The sequence below is a fragment of the Nomia melanderi genome, chromosome 14 (genome assembly GCF_051020985.1).
Source record: "Nomia melanderi isolate GNS246 chromosome 14, iyNomMela1, whole genome shotgun sequence".
In the NCBI taxonomy this organism is placed as follows: domain Eukaryota; kingdom Metazoa; phylum Arthropoda; class Insecta; order Hymenoptera; family Halictidae; genus Nomia; species Nomia melanderi.
Genome location: NC_135012.1, coordinates 8,977,096 through 8,997,358, shown reverse-complemented (window position 1 = coordinate 8,997,358; position 20,263 = coordinate 8,977,096). Strand labels below are relative to the sequence as shown.

Below are 20,263 nucleotides of genomic sequence, written 5' to 3'. Positions count from 1 at the left end.
AAATAATTACACAACAACGTACCAATGAAGTTACAGGATTAATCGTTGCAAAAACCAATGACAAAATGTGCACTAAACATTTCACGTTAACAAAGTCAAGTTGGACAAAAGTACTGAAAGCGACAAATTACTCGCAGCTGCTAACTTATCAAATATTTTTCCGAAAAATCGGTATCCCTTTTGCAGTTTTCATGTACGAAATGACAGTGGCGCTGATGAATCATTATTCTTACGCGGATTGAAATTATGCAGGAACAGCTGATATTTGCTGTTGGCACAGTACACGTTGAACAAAGCAATACACAATGGATCATTTCAATCCAAACGTATCGCGCTTTTTGCAGCCGTGGGCGTCGAAACGAGAAACACCATTTGGCAATTTTGCTGGCGAGCTAGTCCTGAAAGATGACTACGTCCCGAGGTGCTTTCAGTTTTATCCAAGCACGAGCTTTCACAAAAGCTTTTTTCAAAGTAAACCATACTACACGCTGGATTTCAAGGCATAAGGGGTTACGCGTCGGAAAGTCGTGACACGGACACAGATGGTAAAGAACCATTGGAATGAGGACAATATGAACGGGAGAGAAACACCAAATCCTAACGCTCTTGCAATTGTTTGCCTTTCTTTTGGAATAAACACGTTCCATTTGCTGCAATGAAAAAAGGAATGTTAATGAAATTTCATTCTTAATTAGCGTCTTGCTAATTACTTCGTTTCGCTTCCTCGATATGTTCCTGTGACTTAGAATTTTAAGAAAAAATAATCTCCATTCGAGGTGAAAGTAACGTTTAAAGAATAGAAAATATAATGAATTATAATATAAATTAATGGATAAAAGTAATAGATTCATAGAAAATTATGAAAAACGTGTAATTTAAAAAATGATATTAGTTATTATTCAATTATATTTTATCTGAAACAATTTTAGAATCTACAAACTATTAATTGATAAATTAAGACTTGATATTATTTGCTAATCAGAATTTATAATAACATATAATATTTCTGTCAATTAGTACTCCAATGCAATAACGAAAATATGATATTTTACAAAGATAGTACATTCTCCATTTCCTTTATGATTTCGCAGTGGCATAAATATCGTTGATTAACTTTCATTGTGTTCTACTTTAATATGCTTTATATTTAATCAAGATCTTTAATTATACCTACTGTGCGGTCAACATATTGCAAGTATGCTGGACGTCCGACACGCGTGGCAATAATTTCGTTTGGCAGTTTAGCGGTCCCGAGCGGTTTATAATTCATAATAACATGGAATTCGCGAAAATCAAAGCATTTCAATATCGCTTCCGGACTTGTACTGTGAAATAGAAGTCGCACTAATGACACGGCCGATACAGCTAACGCTTAATGACACACATTGCTAATAAGTATCATAACGTCGATACACAGCCGAGCAATAGTATTTAATTAATGAATAGACGTGAAGCCCCTGAAATTGGTCTTTCGTAAATCGTCGATTTAACCTGCCGCCAAATGGATGGCTATACATTTCGTCGAAAGTGATTAATTGCTTCTTTATAATTCGCAAAGTTCAGAGATGTTCCGTCGCTCGATGGGGGAATCATTAAAACTGAAACGCCGATTCAAGAGAAAACGTACAGAAATCGAATCAAACGAGATAGATAAGTACACACGTCCCGATTCGTAATTCATAATTCTTCTTTAAATCGAGTACCGTCGAAAATTAGCGAAACGAATTACAAATATCTGGAAAGGAAATACAGATTCCGGTAAGAACTTTTATTTCTTATTTCTTTATAGGACTTAGTTTATATTAATTTCGGTTTGAATCAAATTTGCTAACTGCTATATTTTCGTATTATATGGATTATTTATTATTCTATTATAGTTTCTTTGATAAGTATTTCTTTAACGAAGAGACGAATCATCTAAATATGTCGCTTCGTTGTACGTTGTTTCAGCAACGACAGAATTGTAAATTATTTGGCTTGGATAGTTTATACCGCAATTCTACGGACGATCAGTCGTAATAACCCAGTCCCAGCAACAATAGTTGTTTGCGTTCGGGGCGCGGCGTATCTCGGAAAATCGAGATCAAAACGCGAGGCACTTATCGTTACTGCATAAACGCGCTTTGTGCATAGAATTTACTGTATCGATTGCTTTGATTGGATCCCAGTGTCAACTTTGAAATACTAATACCACTCCCTATGCGCAAGCAATGCTATCGGATTAAAATACTCGTGTATTTGCATCGACCTTTGTATCGTTTTAAATCCCTCCTGATCGAAATCTTCTGTGCGCAGGCATTCCTTGGAGAAATATTTCGCTTTTATAGAAAATATATTTCATCCATGGTATGTTTGTATTACTGGAGACGATATTTACAATGCAAATTGTGAGCACGACAGATAATTATCACAATAATATAATAGATTATGCGAAAGAAATATTTAATTTTTGTGTCACATACACTAGAGTTTAACTGGTATCGTCATCAATTACTTTAATCCTATAGTTTACACAGTTTGAAAAATAAAAACTGGAATATAAACTTGGAAAAAATTAATGGAAACGTTTGAAAATATTAATAAATGTAGGAGGAATTAACGTCTTTTCCACCTATCATGTATATACAATGAAAATTCCAATAATATCAATATTGTTTTAATTTTATGAGTTTCAGTTCGTTACTGACACATGCTTAACACTGATTGCTAAGATTGAATTATACGGAATTTTTCTAAAGCTCTGATCCTCTTGGACGACTCACATTAATGCTCTTATCATAATTACATTGTCGACAGTGACAGTACCGCATTGTTTTAGTTAATACAGTTTCAGGTTGTTTGAAGCACCTTACGCCTCAAACGTTTAACCAATAATTAACCTCACCGGGGGTTCCGATGATCCACAAATCACCAGTTCTCCGAACAATATCAAGTATAAGGACCTCAGTCACCTTCAGCCTCAGGCAATTGAGCGTATAATAGATCTAATCAATACCAACAACGATTCTGCATTCTGAATAAACTATGTTAGTGTATTTTAAAAATATCTTCGGAATATTTGTATACTTATAATATTATTATAGAAAACTGAATGTGACAATACTTAACAAATTCGAATAAGTTACGAATTCCTGTTGATCTTTTAGTAACTCAAATTACTCTTGGGCCATCCTAATTTACATATATAGGTAATAATATAAGAATATTTATCATTTGAGAGAAACTCGTTCGTTTTTTGTATTATATATTTCATTATACTTCCTTTCAACTCTAAAACTACCAGACGAGTCAAAATGATTCCTTCATGTTGCAATTATTAAAAAGATAACAGAAGTTTCTCTGATAAATTATTAAAGAACTCGATTCAGTAAAACGCAAACTGAATTATAAAACAATTAAAATCTCAATAGATACTCTGGGAGTTCCCATGGAGAAATTTCAAAAAGTCAATTCAATTGCTCGGTAGTTTCAATGTTAACCTTTAACTGTTTATATACCTGAGCAGAGCAATGTTTTTTATGTTATATATCTCGTTACATTTAGTTTAAACGTTTAAGCAATTTATCTTCCAAGAGACACTAGCTCTTCCATTCTCCCACCTCAACAATTAATTAACATGTTCGCTACCAGCTGTTTGAATGACGATCTTCTCAATCGTAATATTATACTCAACGAATACTTGAAACAAAATATTGAAAAACTGAAACTAAAACGACTCATCGAATTCCTAAATACTATGCCGCAACTTATAACCTTAAACAACAGTTTCATCACAATAATCGATTCAACAACTATCACTACAAATCACAAACGCATCAGATCGCGCCGCTTTTCCCTACTTTGACTTCTATTCCCACGCGAGTCGTGGTCGTAATGAGCTTCGTAACCCCGCTACAAGAACACCCCTGCTCTCCTCCGGATTCGAAAGTTCCGCGAGGACCTTGTCGAACGAAACGCGGAAAAAAAATCAGAAAGGAGGAGGAAAATAAGAAACGAAAACGGTTTACAGCCGGGAATATTTCTTGCGCGTTATTCGATTTATTCAGCAGGTATACACGGCATCGGAAACGAGCTTTCTTGCGGGCGTCCCCTGCTTCCCGTCGAAGACTCCCGTGGCTCGAGAATTTTCCCGGAATTTTTTTGCGGAACCCGAGTGTACATAATAGGACAGAGACGGGGGTATTGAATGCGTACATGCGTTGGAAATTATGTTTGATATTTTCATTTAGAGGACGTCGCGCGTGCAAGCGGTCAGAAATGTTTCTCCTTCGGGTGGAGCGTTCGTAAACAATGGCGGGAAAACAGAGGGACGCAAGTCGCGCGGTCTTACACAGGAAAATTCTGTTAAGATACTGGTTTATTGCTAGGAATGTCGAATGTTCTTTGCTCGGGTCGTTCGCCGACAATCGATTCGTTCGCGATTGAAGTCTTGGGCGAGGAGAAGCTTAACCTCTCGCCCTATGATTTCTTTCTATAATCGATACGACTACTTTGTCATTAACACTAAAACCGCTGAGCGACCAGGGCGATTTATTTCCAGCTTTTTATAAAAATTGGAACACGTTTTTTGAGATTCGAAGGGTCGCCTAGTATTGTATCCGTGAAAATACTTGGATTTAACTAAAAGCGCCTTCATAATTGAAGAAACACTTGCAAAATGAAAATTCTGAGGTTGGTCGATTCGACCCGCCCGGCAGTATTAATGTTATTAATTTATTGAGAAAGAGAAAAATCTGGACATATTCTATGTCTATGTTTACTGTAAAGTGTAACAGTTGATAATAAGAGGATAATATTCAGTTTGAATTCGTGAATTGAGTAATCAGAATAATGTTAGCTGATCGTTGAGGTGGACTTTTTTATTTCGCCATTATGATTTTTGCGAAGTTTTATTTTGAATGTTAGAAGAGAAATATGGTCTCTGATTTCTGTGATACGTTATAGATTGGTTGATTTTATAAAAAGAAACGAAATTTATATTTCATGTTTAAATAATAATTATCGATTAGCAGTTGCATGGACAAATTCTTTAATTAATAACACTCTGTAAGGAGTTTATTTCTTGGCTGTATCTTTAGTTAGTGTTCCTATTTAGTCGTCTAAAAGATAAAATTTGTAACTTAACTTTTCAAGTAAATTCTCGTTTCTTGATTAAAGTGGCTCCTTTGAAATAAAGTTTGATGATCTAAAAACTTTTGAAATAAAGTTTAATGATCTAAAAAAGTTTTTTATAAATTGAGTGATAAATAATTCTGTGATTTAATAAGATCTTATACGTTATTTGAAATAAGAAATTTTAATATTTCTTCTATTTAATGCAAATAAATAAGACAAATAATAATTTATTACATATAAATACAAAAAATAAATTTCAAATAAAATAAATAAATTGTGAGTTTGTAAAGATACTTGGAACCAGTCAATGTGTTAAACAACGAAGTCTACGTTTTCTTCTTGAAGGAAATAGCAGGTCATGAATAAAACAACCGATTAATTTAATAGGCTTACGCCCAGAATGCATAAATTTGAAATACTTCTCAGATTAATACGTCCACGTACGGTTATCAATATCAATGTTTTCATTCCATTATAAACTGAACCCGGTATGGAGACCACGGTGACCAAGTAATAGGAAATGATCGCATTATACCGACGCTTCCCAGCAACCAATTTTTATTTTATAACACAATAATCTATCCCGGGGTGGTGTTCCATTTAAATAAATAAACCACTTCGTTCCATCGCAACAAAACTCCGACCTTTATGCAGTTACAGCAGATACGATTCATCGAATCAAACTCGAATTAAAATGTCAATCAAGTTAACCATATAATAAAACAATCGTTGCAGACTGTGAAATATTTAATTTATTTTTAAAAATCACTCCACAACACTGCAAATAAAACTTTAACATTTCGTCGATAAAAGTCCGGACCGAAACTTAATTACTTAATCAACAGCATACGATAATATTAAATACGTCGCTCTCGAAACATTAAGATCACACAAGATCCACTTAACTTAATCATCAAAAAGAGTTACATTTCATTAATTAAAACCTCTGCTTCGTATTATTTTATACCTCGCCGATTAAATGAATTTCCTTCTTTCTTATTAACTTCGATACCGAATCCTAATCGAAACACTCAAACAAATTACAACTCTTCCAATTACCTTTTATAAATCATAAAGATTAAAAGTGATCCCCAAGTTTCCAACGGTGAAACATTTTCCAATTGGAAAACAGTTGAACGCTTTCATAACAGAATTCATGGCCGCAATGAGCTCAGCCAGAATATTCTTGCAACGTTGAATTTCCCATATTTCCTTTCCTGATTTGCCTTAAATAAAACACGTCGAGATCAATCGGCTTTCGAGGCGCTTAACACCGTTCCGGGGCCGACAATTCGCGTGGCTGCCGGCAAATTTATAAACTTTCACTGTAAGAGGCTTTCGATAACATCAATAATCCACCGCTCTTTATTACCTCGGCCAGAAGCCGCACCGAGGAATTACTTCCCCGGCCGATTCGGAATGAACAACTTCGTAAAAAATTGACAAGAAGACGTAACGGCCGGCCAGAATGGATACCGTCCAATGGTCGACCCGCGGAAACACAAAGCTGCGCGGCCAGAACTTCTTTTGCCTTCGCCGGTAACTCGCGAGCTATGATTAAAGGTGAAAACACTTCGTTGCGAACTTATAACGTCGGGATATCATTTAGGAAGTTTCTCACCTACTGCCTGCCCGCTGTCCGCCCACGGTTCGCCGAGGAATTTGTAAACCGGCGGATCAATGTCCATGAAACTTTCCCGCGCTCCTGGAAAGCCGCAACAATACCGATCGCGGTATTTCGATCGCGTTTCGCTACGCCGACGAATTTTCATGAAATTCAGTGTGGATTCTTTACGTTTTTTTCTGGTGAAAACTTGTCGGTAGATTTTTCAAAATATACGCTACGTTGAATATCAATTGTATTTTTTTTAATGATTTTAAACGACACTTTTCGACAGACTGTCGTGTAATTGTATTTGTAGACTTGCCTTATTGCAATTGTTATTGTTGTTCGAAGGTCTATTGAAACATTTTGAACTATTGATTATTGGTGTTGAAAAATGGAGAATTTTTATTGCATTAAATGCATTCGGATATGTGAAAGTAATTTTGAGATTGATGTTGGGAATTGAAGAAAAGAGGTATGTTGCGAAATCAGTCGGAGACAAACTTCTGAAGATTGATGTAGTTATCAGTCGGCTTATGGACGAGTGTATACATTGCTGAACACCGGCGGAATTAATGATGAATGTCGCCTCTTAATAGGAAAAGGTACTGGATGTCGTTTAAATGCAGAGAGGAATTACTATTGTGTCTTCAGAACTTTACGCAAGATGGAACTCAATGAGACAATTATTTCAATTGAACGACAAGAGGAAGTGTTTAATGAGAACCTATAGGAATTTAAATTCAGTGATCCTGCCTGTAGATTCTCGTTGATTGTAACGGAACGTATAATAAAGAAATGATGGTAATTCAAATTTAATGAACCCAAGAATTCGCTATCTAGCGAAGCAAAACATCATTCTTACGAATCAATACCTACGCTTCGAGTATCTTCATCTCAGTATTGTATTTTCAAAACAAAATGTATAAAATCGTAACAATTTTAATTTAACTGTACAAAGTAATAATTGAAGATCTGTAATTGCGAATTATATAAGAAACTCTTTCAAAGAAATAATCCCCAAGGAAGTAAAGAATAAAATTTCGTTAAGATCGAAGTAATTGCTTCGTGGAATTGTAGTGTACCAAATCGACAACTGACCATGGAGAAAGTTCTATTTAATATGAAAGTTTTCGAGGATACGAACTGATTAAAACGCCTCCTGAAATTCGATACATTGTACGATTGGTATCGGAAACTAAACCAGGAAACCACTTACACTTTTTTCCTCCGATTTCTCCATCGAAGGATCGACTTGCCCGTAACTTTTAAACGGTTATTCAAGAAGAAAAACTTTCACGCTAATACCACCGATGATCGTGGTAAAACAATCGCGCTCTTGGGAACAGCGTGAGCCAAGAATTCATTTTCCCTGGACGAACAAACGAAATTAATATTCAAATGCGCCCTGTGTTCTTAATATAGCCACCGCCAGGCCACTGACTTCGTGTGGTCGATTGTTTTGTACTTTCTTGACGTTTTAGCCAGCGAAACATAATCCCGCGGGACATTGAAGCGAGATCTGGGAATTAGTTGAAGACATAGGAACTAAAAGCAGTGAAATCAACGATAACTTCAATATTCAAATCTATTCCAGTAATAAAATGAAATATTCTTTCTATTCCTATACGAATTTCTATTTTCATACCTCTTCATACCCTTTCTATTTTCCCATACGAAAATATATACGTACATTCCGAAAAACGATTTTGAAGAAAGTATAAATGTATAAATTTTTATAAATTCCTGCGTGCAGAGATTAAATAATAAGAAATGAAATATCTAAAATCTCATTTTAGTGAGTATAGAATTATAAACACGTCGAATCCCTCGAGACACGACGCAAACGAAATTCAACCAAAATATTGTTACATTAAGGAATAATACTTTATATTCAATGCATGGCGCCCACATTAATCCCTTAATATCGAAAAATTATCCATCCTCGTAATTCGGATGTACCCTTTACATAATTCCAGCGGTGTATTTACGCATTCTGTTTTTTATAATTAACAGAGCGCCGCGGTTTTTCTCGCAAATAAAAGGGAAACCGCGCATTGTACGGTAGGAAGTGAAACGTTAACCCCTTGCTCTATAATAACGAGTGAAACTCGTGGTGAAGATTTTCAGGTTAATTTAACAGAAATCGATGCTCCTCGTTATACGTGGATGGAAGAGGAAGACTATTCTACTATTTTCAATATGTACCTATCTATAAAAATGTATGAACGAAACATTTTTTCGGATTTCTTACAAATTATTGATGGTAAAACTCGTTAGTCGAACTTAGTCGAAATCAAAATCATATTTGGCAAGGGGTTAATCCTTCGTACTCGAGAATTACTATCACCACTTGATTATATACAGCAACATTATAAAATTTATATATAATATTAACCTTCGTATAATGCATCGATATATGAAATATTTAAATAAAATAACTGTTTCTTAATTTACGTATATTTCCTCACTAGCTTCAAAGAATATCATCTATATTTCATCGAAAAATGTTCAATAATTCAATACTTGGAAAAGTACCACACTTCAGAATATTATAAAAATTGAATCTTATTATAACAATAATAAATAAAATAAATATAAAACGAATTCTGTCGCTGTAGATTACTTTAATCCATTTCCCTAAAACTAAATACAAGTGTACACCGAACAGCATTGGAAATAAATCGACTGGGTTTAAGTATGCGTGTGAGTAGCAAAAAAGTAGCAAAAAAGCTAAAGTGTCAAAGCTTTGACACCGGTTGACACGGAGTATATTAGTAGCAATTCAACGTGCTATCCGAAGGTATCGTCAATTCAAATTTCTCGCGGTGCAGAAGAAGGGTTTCGAGTCGGCGTCGTTGGCATTTCGAAAACGTGAGTCACGCACAGCGCACTGGCAAGAGCGTACCGATGCAAATGACACGACAATGATGGAACACGAAATGATTCCCAGTGGCCGGGCAACTTGCACGCATTACCATAAAGAGTCCGGCGAACGTCTGCCGACCGGCCGGCTCTGTACCGTAATTAATTTCATTCACCGGTTGATTTTAAATTGTAGGCGCCACTGAATCCGAATCGTTGATTTACGATTGCTAGTCGGCGAACCGGGCCGCGCGGCGCGGCTCACAATTTTTCAGCGAGAAATTTTCGGTTCTATTTGCATGTTATTAACGCATTCGCTCGCGTTTCCCTCGTTGCAACGCGGATCACTCCGCGCACGCGGACAAAATTTCCTCCTGGTCGTTCATTTTTAAGCCGGATATTAATTACTCCTTTTTGTCATTCCCCTCATATTCATATTCAAAAACTGAAAAAGTATATATATATAATATTAAATATATATATTTATATATATATATATATATGAATATATATACATGAGGAAGGAGAACGCAAATCCTCCATGCATATCAAAATGTTTATTTTTAACGAAAAATATACTCGTTACATCTTGCGCCGAGTGTTCTCCAAATATCGGAACAAATTTGCGAGTAGAATCAGTAATGTTGCTTCCTTTTTTTATAAAATGGACAATTTATCATTTGTGATTTCATAATCAAACGAAGATGATATCAAGTAAAGGTAATAAGAAACAACTGTCCAGGATCTACGAAAGTAGTTTTTCACGTAATAAATAGAAAGTAGCAAATATATTTATTCGATCTTTAAAAAATGACTAGTTTGACTTATAATATTTTTCAATTTCCATCGTATGCAAATTTTAACGAGGAATGATACATTGAATTTTATGTATACCTTTAATTAGATATATTGTATCTTGTATCTGTATATGTGTAGAATTACGTAAACAAATTTTAAAAACAAGAAAATACATAATATGCCTGAATACCATTGCAACTAATGCTGGCTTGAAATGAGCTGAATTTATTGAACAAGGGTTAATACTATTTGCGCAATCCATCCCACTTTGATGCACATTTCAAACGCATATTTATTCACACGGAATTATAATTAAACAAGCACACATATGATTCTATATGCAAATAAAAGGAAAAAAAATGTGAAATTAAAATTCTTCGTATCGGGCTTCGTTCCCGATTAAATCTTTGTCCACGGTTTACCGCATACACGTGCGTCTGAGTACCATTTAGCTCACGTGTCTGTCCATTACTGGTTACGACTACTCGAGTTAATGTTTATACAAACGTTACCAGTGATATATTATTATTTGTTCTGCACTATAATTTCACATATGCTGATAGAAGGCAAAGAGAACAACGGAACGCGGACAGTATCGTATCACTAGTAATGCTTCATGCAAGTGGAAAGAGCAAACAATAATCAGACACGATTCTACTGTTAAACGAATCTTCGAAGATGATTTTGTGTAATATCGTTTGTATAAATATTAAAGATTAAACTTATGTTATCCTGTAAAATTTATTCAGTGAACGAGAGAAGAAATATTATTTCGATGAAACATTTAGGAAAGAACTACATGTAAGGTAAAATTTTAAGGTCTGCTGTATTGCAAAGAGTTCGTGCACTTTGTCGTCTATGTTTAAAAACCGTAGGTGCGACGAAACAATTCAGATTTTGTCGGGACACTTTCTGTCGTCGTATTCTCGCCAGTAATTAATGAATTGTGAAATCTCACGCGAAGCGAGTAGGGAAATTTATACGTTTGTTTCTCTTGAACAAGGGAGGCACGACCTTTACGTAGTGTCCTGATATTGTACACACACATGGAACTTGTTAATTATGTCTGTCACTTCCGTTCGTAATTTTTTTTTATTATATTTTCAATTCTATCGGTTATTCAACTCGCACTCTCAAATCTGTATTCTGTATATTAAATATTTTGAAATATCCTTCGTCAAGAATAATAATAAATCGTCGATAATACGTAACCCGATAGTTGAGTTACGTTTCAAATATAAACATTGGAACAAAGTGCTGAAAAAGTGATTATCTCGCGATATAGTGAAGCTAAATACCTCCATTAAACAAAATTTTCGTGTTTCACCTCTATGACAATTTTCCTGATTTCTCCCGGGAAACAGCATCAAAAACAAAATTACTCGAGCCACTCTACGCATTCGTGAGCAAAATGAAAAAAAAAAAAAAATAGTCATTACGTTCGAAGCGATTCGCTCGTAGACCCGAGCAATCGATCAAACGAATTTATTCCGAACTTCTTTCGCCGATTTACTTACGGGCGATAAACTTATCAGCGATTGCGACACGATTTACCAGACACGGTGCATATTCAAGTGTTCCAGGGGCAGAATGTAAATTACACGGGAAGGAATTTATTACCGTTGCTGGATCAGTTAACAACCTCACGGAAGTCGCACAATCGTCACGAAAATGTGTTCTGTTTGGCGCGATTAATATACAGGCCGCGTACTAATTTAAATATCATTTGCACGGGGCGGGAGGAGGTACAAATGCATGCGATCATTAGCGTCGAAAGAATTTAATTACATTTGTTCAAAACCGCCGTCGCCGCTGTCACGCCGTGGGCTCGCGTGAAAATGAATCCGGCAACGGTCGTCTACGCAAATCTCTTCGGCACGCTCACACGTACACGCGAGGCACACGGAAAAAACGGCGATACAGCGGCGGACTCTTGCCGAGCCGGTAATGCAATTCTTAAGATTTCCTCGAAACCAGCCGAGAGTCTATTATTTTAATTGTGCATCGCCCGGGAGCAATATCCCGGCGAGTGTGCCGCGATCGTTACGCGGCCGAATGATAAATGGAATCGAAGAGTATCGAAACGAGCGATCCGGCTCGAGGACGATTATAAACGTCTCGCGTTTTAATGTCCCCCATTAGACCGATGGATAATTGATAGGCGAAAACAAGTGTCGAAAACGCCGGGAAAGAAACGATGAAAATAATTCATCAATTAATCGTGGAACATCGGCATTTTATTGTCGATCGTTCCCCCTCGCGCGCGTTTCCAAGAGGAGAACCGTTCGTTACTGGGAAACACGGAAGTCGACGTGTAAACTACTTTCGTCGAAAATTCGGACTTCTCGGGGAACGAAAGAGGTTTTCGATTGTTGTCTGTGTTTCGAGCTTGTATGCTCTTTATGTATTGAAAAGTAATCTGGGATGGGAAAAAATATTTCGTGTCTACTTTTGCAAAGGATTATTGAACTGGTAGGTCACTTTACGGATTTCTCGTTTTCAAGAAATAGAAGTTTCCTTTTGCTCTACATTCGATGTTCATCACGGAGACTGGTCAGACTTATTTCAAAGGTATTCAAAGCTTTTGTGTTGTTCACTTCCAACGGAAGTTCCTTGGAACGTGAAGCAAGTGGGGCAAAAATCTCGGAGGAGTTGAATACATTTCTCGAAAATTAATTCTGAAAAATCCAAATATTAGTCTTCGTGGCATTAATGCTTATATACCTTCATTTCGAGAAACTACGGATTTCTCTCGGTTAGAAATTCGATGTTCCAAGGTATCTTAAGATATTCAAAACATTCATCTCATGCACGTTCGAACGAAGTTTCTTCCGATGAGAAAGAACCACAATAGAAATCTGAAGAGACTGAATTTGATACTAACTTTCCCAATTATCCGTAAATTCCTTCAGTATAATTATTCTACAGAGCATTGATATTTATATATCCCCGTCTCGTAACACCATAAATACCTTTTCATGTAAAATTCCATGTCCCAAATTGTCTCATACGCGTTAAAAGATTTCACTCCATGCACAATCGAAAACAATTCCTCCTAACAAGCAATAATACTAAAAATCTAGAGAGACAGAATTGGGCATCAACCTCCTTAATTATCAGTAAATTTCTCTACATATAATTATTCTAGACTGTATCAATGCTTATATATTCCTCTCTCTAAAAACCACATTTTCTCATAAAAAATCCAATATCCCAATTGTTTTCATAGGCATTCAAAGACAGTGCCCTTTAACAAGAACTAATCAAGATAAGAATCCGTAGATATCTAGTTTAACATTAACATTTTCAACTTCTCATATTCCTCTCTCTAAAACCCGCAACATCGTACTCTAAAAAACCCAACGTCCCAACATAGACATTAAACAACTTTATTCCATGCACAATCAAAGACAATATTTCCTAACAAGAACCGATCAAAATAAAGGTCTGCAGAGATCTAGTTTAACAATAAAGCATATCAATACTTACACATTCCCTTGTAAAACTCATAAGTCCCGGCAAAAGCTCCAATGTCCCAATATACCTCGTAGACATAAAAAGCCGTCACTCCATGCACAACCGAAGTAACTTTCAGCCAACGAGGCAAAAATCCCGGCAGGCCCAGTTAAACGCTAATTTCCCGTAACGAGTCCGCGAGGGTATCGAAGTCACGCGAGGACCTCGTCGGTACGTCTACTTTTGAAATTACTCACCGAACAATGGTAGGCGTACGGTCGGACGAATATCGAGGCGGGTATCAAAGGCGGCGATCCATCCAACGGCAGGCACAGAAACTCCGTTCGTGATTCGCGCGGGGAGGAAACAACGGTGCCCCGGAAAAATCGGAAGAAAGGGGTCTCGTTTCGTCACGCTCGCGGGACCGCCGCGCGTTTCCTCTGGCTCACCCCTTTTCGGCTCGGCTCCTCTTCTTCGCGCGGCGTTGCTTTCCCGTGTCCCGGTGCCAAGTCAGCGCACAGGTGCGAAAAACGGGGGTGAGAAAGCGTCGGAATGCGAGCACAAAGCGAAACACCGGCCGATAGAGAGCGAGAGAATCGAGGATCCCCGATTCTCGCGGATGTTCACCGACACCGAAGGCTTCTCCTAGCGAACGTGACCGTCGTGACCCCCTCCGAAAGCACTCCGACGGCTGCCTCGAGCGACCACGTCGGGGATAATTCGCTCTGTGTCCTCGTGGCACCCTGTGTACAGCGAAGGTCGAGCGTAATCGCGCGGTTGTCCAGGAAATCCTTTCGAAATCACCGGGCTCGATACTCTGAAAGGACACTCCGGCTGGCCACCCCCTTCGGCAATCGGTTCCAGCGACAGGAAACTCTGGCCAGAAACTACGGACTTCTCGCGATTCCTCGGAACACGACTCCCTCGACCGTTTTCGATAATAAAAAAACGAACACGTTGAGTTTATTTTCTCCCTTGAATTTCCTTTTTCTCGATTTGCTTTCGTACACCTCGAGCTCGGCGTGCTCTTGTGTTATCCTTTGTTTGGTGGGGTGTCGGTGGAAGTGTAACACGTACGAAACGGGAAAATTTGGCGCAAGTCACTGCGATGCGAGGACGTCGCGACGACTGGCGGACGCAGACTGACTCGAACGCCGTCGTGCCACGGTTTTCACGGCGCGCCGCGACGCTCGACGTCCCGACGCCGCTCGTCGAGGGCGCTCACGGTCGTCGTTCGCCGTTGCCGTTTCGTTTCGCTCGGCTTTTCCGCCCCTCGCCTTTCCTTGCGATTCTTCGACGCACCTCGCTCCTTCTCTCTTCGTCCTCCTCTTCTACCGCTGGTTTCTCTCTTCCTCTTTGTTCCTCTTCCTTCTTCCGCTGATTCTTGACGCGTGCCTCCCTCCACGGCGAAGGATACGACCGAGAGGAAGGAAGCGGAAACAAGGGTGGAAAAATGAACAAAGACGAATGCAACAGTTGTGAATCTTCTGGCATGGTAAGTATATACCTCGGCAGGACGCCGAGGAAACTTCCTTTTTTACGCTCAACTTCGCCGCGCGCCGACGATTGCTACTTTAGAGTTCCATTGCGGAGGACGCCGGGCGGGAGGGAAAAAGATTTCGAACGTAATACGAGCCCGACGCTACCTTTTATTTCGCTGCTATGCTTTCTTTCCCCCATCTTTTTTTTCGTCGCTGGCGAGAGATTGATTTCTGCGATCAACAAGTTAGCGGCGGCAGCACGGTTATTTTCTTGTTTGTTTTTTAAGTCTCGCGAGGCTGGGTAGTGGGAAATTGTTGCAAGTCGCGCGGATGTAAGTAACGTGTGTGTATAAATGTAAATTGGTTGCTTGGGGTAAAAGGTATAAAAATTTGAGGAACTTCTGTGGAGAGATGACATTATCAGGAAATATTTAAAAATAAAGTCTGTAGAATAATTGAAACTTTTAATATACGAATTGATGTTTGAAAAAGTGCAGTATATTGTTTATTACGAAACAAGTAAAATGTTCTTTTACTAGTTATTTTAAGATTTATTTTATGACTGTATACTGTATACTGCGAAAACGCAATGTTGAATTTTGAATGTTTAATTTGTATGAAATGAATGTAACTCAATAAAGCGGGAGGTTCAGTAAATAAATGTTTCATTGGCAATACGGTTCCGTTAAAACAGTGAAATAGTACTTAATCGTAATTGAAAATAAAAATTACATTTGCAGTATATTTATTTTTTCAGGAAAATAATATTAATTTAACAATGAAAATACGAGGGACGCGCCAGATTTTTCAGCAACAATCTAGACTGTACAATATAAAAAACATATCTATTTATAAACTGTTATAAAAAATATGTTTCTCCGAAAACCTACCATTAGAAACTCTTTCTCTCTATTTCACAGATTTTTTGTCACATAAAAAGAGACTTCTTTATAACTATTGATACTTCAATTCGTTACGACTATTTCTCACAGGAACAACGTGCAAAGTAATGCAAATTATTTCATGCAGCATTTACATATACTCTATTACTTTGTGTAGCACGCTTTTATCAAAGGCGGTAACGTTCCAAGGAGTTTACGCGAACGGCAAAAATTCGTAGAAACAACAGCCGAAAAACTGCTGACAGCGTAGGGAAGGTGAGGGAGAAAAAACGACGGTGCACGACTGGAATTGCAAAAATACGTATCCTTTTTCAAGGGAAGAAAGCACGGCATGAAGAAAATGCGAACGCACTGACACGAAACCGTTACAAAAGTGAGCGGCGGATGAATACAACAGTTGTGAATCTTTCAGAACCTGCAAGAACAGCGAGAATTTCCTTGCGTATTTAGTTTGCTTACGTGCCGGCAATTGCCTCTCAAAAGTTCCACCGCGGAAGGAAACCTCGCCAAACGTTCTAATACTAAAAAACATAAAACACGTTGTTGTACATTCGCCCAAGGGTACACGCCCCCAATTTCTGCGTATTCCGCGGGAAACGTTCACGCAGCAAATTAACGGAATAAACTGGAAGTAAAAGAACTGGGTTTGCGCTTTGAAAAATACAAATTCGCCTCGCGACCCGACGTTAGAATTAAAAATTACCACGTTTCTGGAGCGAATTTATGTAGCAGTGTAATTGTAAACGAAAATATTCGATCGAGTAGAATTATTTTAATTCTTACAAATACTAAGTTATGTTTCGTTATATAAAAATGAACTTTATTTACGGAATTGTTACACGTTTTATTTACTAATTTTGGAGTAATCTACTAGGGAACTGATTTAATTTCAATGTTTATTTGCATTATTTGTCTGTCATAGTACACAAACGCACAAGAAAAAATTGAAAAGAAATTTAAACGAACCCTGTACAACAATACAAAACGCCCAGAAGCTCCAAATATATTAATCCAAAGCACAAGCGCATTTTCCACCTAATTAAATCCAACCCCCTTCCCGAGCTGAATCGATACAGGGAAAAAGAACAACAGCCGCGCCGTCTTTTCAAACGGAACGCCATCCGTGTGGCAGGAATCATTCGCGTTGCCCGTTATCTACGCGATCAAACGATCACCGAAATTGTTGAAAGCGATGTCGAGTGTCGTTCCGACACCGTGGCGGCTTTTCAGCTCCCTTTTCCCCAAATTCTTTCGCATTCGAATGACGACGGAATCGAATGGGAAACAATTGTTTCGTCGATAATGTCAGTGTCAAACGGCGCGCGTGTTAGAGAACGCTGACGTCGCGACGTCACGCCCGTCCTTGGCACCGCAAAACCACCCTCCTAACCCCCGCGGTGCAGAGATGAAAGACAAAGCGGAGAGAAAGGGGTGTGCGTTCGGTTCGCGGCGGTACATATGACGAAAACAAAAAAAAAAGAGAAAGAGAGAGGGAGGGAGAAAGCGAAAGAACCGGGGAGGAGAGGAGGAAGAAAGAGGGAGGGCGGGGAGGAAAAACAAAAAGAAATTGCACAAAGCGCAGGTGCAACAGTTGTTCATTTTCTACATTTGTGCGCGACTGTTATAGAAGTACTGAAAACATTCGCGGCCGCAGAGCAAACGTCCCCCTTTATGGAGATCGTCATCCTGACGAGGGATGCGCGCCGCGACTCAAACGTTTTCGTTACGTCGAAAGCTGAACAATGGCGCATAAAATTCATGAACACGCGGGCATAACGGAGCGGAACGAAAGCCACGCGCTCGCGTATTTCTAGTAGATGACTGGGTATGTAGACGTTGAAAATAAATGAACGCTTTTGTTAGGTTTTTGCTATTGCCGACTTCTCGCCGGGCTAATCCCATTGTGCCATCTGTCTTCGGTTCGTACAACCGTGGCCTTTGCGCAGTGTCTCTAATATGTAATTACTTTCAGTTTGCTTGTAGCTGTTCCGTATGATCCGGGTGTTTATGCAGGAACGGTCGGTTGGAATTAATTTGTGGAAACTTGAAACTTGTGTTGTATCGAGGTTTGTTTGTGTTCTGTGAGTTTTTTGGAGTTTCATGTGAAATGGCATCCTTAGAAGGGTGAAAGTTAAACGTTCGATGATATGATGAGGGTTAAGTTATAATTCCACACTAGTTTATTATTGTAATTAATGTATTTTGGAATTAAATGACATTTTTAAAAGTGCATAATTGGAATCGGATCAGTTAAGTAAATACGGTTAAGCAATTTTTTAATAGCAAAACGAGACATCATTAAACGTCAATCAATACTGCAACAACGTCAAGGAACTTTTAGTATTTAAACCACGTTTCATTCAGAACAGATTAAAAACTCATTTCCTAACGGATTGTTAGGGTTTCAGATTTATATAATAAAAGCATGTTAACAGTGATAGGAATTTATTAACCGGTTACACGTTTCTCTTTCTTTTTTTTCCAAATCGCGGAACCGTAAATCCTGGTACAACAAACTTTATTAGGATCTGGGATTTTATTACCGCGGAGATGCATTTGCCATTAATGAATATCAGCAGTCGTTATTAAATATTTATGACGGCACGGTAATACCAGACACTATTTTCGAATCGCATTAACATTCCGATGTATTCTGGGCCGAGAGAAATTTATCGTGATACGAAACGATTCACAAGTTGCGTTATGTACCCTCCGCTCTACGATATGTATTATAGAGCATGTAGAGATGGAGATGGGATTCATAGATTACCGTACAATCAGACGTGTTTTTGTCTTTAAACGGGATCGATTGATCAGTGCATTATATCGTGCCATTCGCACGTTACAGCTCATTCGTAATATAATAAATTCTCCAACTTATTGTTCGTTATTTAAAGGAAATCCATACCTTGCAAGACAGTTTTTGGGAAACTGTGAAATTTATTTCAGAAATTATACCAAAGTTCTGATTCAAAAATCGAATTCGAGATTAGCTGGATATGATAAACTTGAAGCTGTGATATCTTTACTTTCAAAAATGCATTGATTCACTTCGACTGTAGCTGAATAAATGATAGGAACCGAAATACTGTGAACTAGATTTTCAGTGATACGAGCTGTCTGTTTGATGGCATTGGAAATATTTCCAATTATATGAAGATAATGTAAATTGGATACGTATATAGATATAGATTCCTCGTTGAACAGAAGTAATTACAAATGTATTTTCGTATACAATAATTTAAAGAAATTTATATTAAATAGTATTTAGATTCCTTCGTGAGTACCGTTAATGAATGAGAACTAAAGAAACTGTATTAAATTGACTCTTTCAGCTGCTTCGTATTCGAAATAAATAAAATGAAAATTAATGGTCGTGCTAGAACGAACATTTGTTATTCAATTATGATGAACGTAAAAATTAAAGTATCAAACAAATGAAATCAAATTTAAAAAACGTGATCCCTTCTCTTTCCAAAAACATTTACAGTTGATCATGGTATTCGTTAAAATTTTGATGGGTAAAGCATATTTATAGACCCCATAAACAAACATACAATCTGAACAAATAAGATAAATGTGAAGACCTCATTAACGAACTCGGTCCACGAGCCCAGCATCGACTATTTCTCATAAGCATATTTCAAACCAGACCAACTATTCCGAGCAGTGCAATTTATTCCAACTTTTCCGACATAAACTCCGAAGCCGTTCGACGAATTTCGTCCCAATCAACCGAGCGTCTATCTTCGAGTGCTCCGCCGGTGTGGGCGGAGTCGTGTATCGGTTCGACGTTAGTTACGAGAAACAAGCGGCAAGAACATCCTATCTCCCTTATGCAGGTACATTAGCATCGTTTAAAGAGCCATTCTGTTTGATATATTCGACAGATTCGTATTCTTTTTTAATTCTTCACTTTTGGCTTTTTGAAAATTTCAGCATGGAGTCTCTTGCAGAACCAATCAAAAGTGAGCGTTAATAATTTGAAGCGAATCATATTGTAAAAATAAGGGCATGGGATATCTGCAAAATATAGAAAC

The 20,263-nt window shown here is 37.9% G+C and overlaps 1 long non-coding RNA gene across 2 annotated transcripts in view; it reads right to left on the bottom strand.

The window, feature by feature from the left end:
- Window positions 1–20,263, bottom strand: part of LOC143175255 (uncharacterized) — a 129,821-nt gene that overhangs the window by 88,946 nt on the left and 20,612 nt on the right. Inside the window, exon 1 of one of the 2 annotated variants that reach the window (XR_012999996.1) lies at window positions 14,098–15,051. The exons of the other annotated variant lie outside the window; for it this stretch is intronic. This is a non-coding gene — a long non-coding RNA (uncharacterized LOC143175255). Of the gene's footprint in view, window positions 1–14,097; window positions 15,052–20,263 lie in introns of those variants that run through there. 2 annotated transcript variants of the gene reach the window in all.